The sequence below is a fragment of the Sinocyclocheilus grahami genome, unplaced genomic scaffold (genome assembly GCF_001515645.1).
Source record: "Sinocyclocheilus grahami isolate Dianchi unplaced genomic scaffold, SAMN03320097.WGS_v1.1 scaffold63358.1, whole genome shotgun sequence".
In the NCBI taxonomy this organism is placed as follows: Eukaryota; Metazoa; Chordata; class Actinopteri; order Cypriniformes; family Cyprinidae; genus Sinocyclocheilus; species Sinocyclocheilus grahami.
In genome coordinates, this window is record NW_015527874.1 from 1 (window position 1) to 791 (window position 791).

Consider the following 791-nt stretch of genomic DNA (forward strand, 5'->3'; position numbering starts at 1 on the left):
ATCAAGATTGTAAGAAAATGAGTTTCTCATTTACACATTGTTGACCTTAAAATCGATTGTATTTGACAAGTTCCTACATATACTTTTATATCATACATAATACACATGAACAAACAAGTGCAGGAAGTATAAACAGGAATTTAAGTTCTCAGATCTTCTGAATTCCCATCAGCACTGGATGTAGGTTCTCATCACTCCCAAAAATCCTCAGCACACCACATTATCTGACACATGGAATAGTGGCGTGAACCCCCACACGGTCATTACCACAAAGCAGCTCCAGATGGTGTGAGCAATAGAGAAGCTCCCTATAAAAACCACAGGAGCTGAACTAAGCTTCGTTCCTCCTCCTGGAGGTTAACACCAGTCATTAAGAATAAACTTGAGGAACAAAGCAGAGGTTCAAGTGGAATAAAACCATAAAGCCATAAAGCCAGAGCAACTGTAGATGGCCATTTTCAAAACGCGTAATACCAATATGGCTCCAAATTGGTCTCTATAGACAGGAAAATGAGAGAAAAGACGAAAGCTAGTGTTCTGTGATGCTATGTAGACGTCAAGCTTCAGACTGACCTGGATGCAGCAATGATGGAAGCATTAAGACCTCCGTAACAGGATAAAGCAACCGCAATAGGGATGCTCCAACTCATCACTCCCAGAGTGTGGTCTGCAAACGTCTGTGGGACGATTAGGAAACATTAGCTGTTACACTACAGACTCTACAAACATTATGACAGCACAGAAGACTATGAACTCACCACAGCGACAGCATCACTGGCGAGGATGGCACT

At 42.0% G+C, this 791-nt stretch overlaps 1 long non-coding RNA gene across 1 annotated transcript; it reads right to left on the reverse strand.

Moving 5' to 3' along the window:
* Window positions 1–130: 130 nt before the first annotated feature.
* Window positions 131–791, reverse strand: LOC107581012 (uncharacterized). The gene is made up of 3 exons (XR_001608755.1): window positions 759–791; window positions 574–677; window positions 131–308 (listed from the first exon to the last, which is right to left on the reverse strand). It is a non-coding gene; the product is annotated as an uncharacterized lncRNA (long non-coding RNA).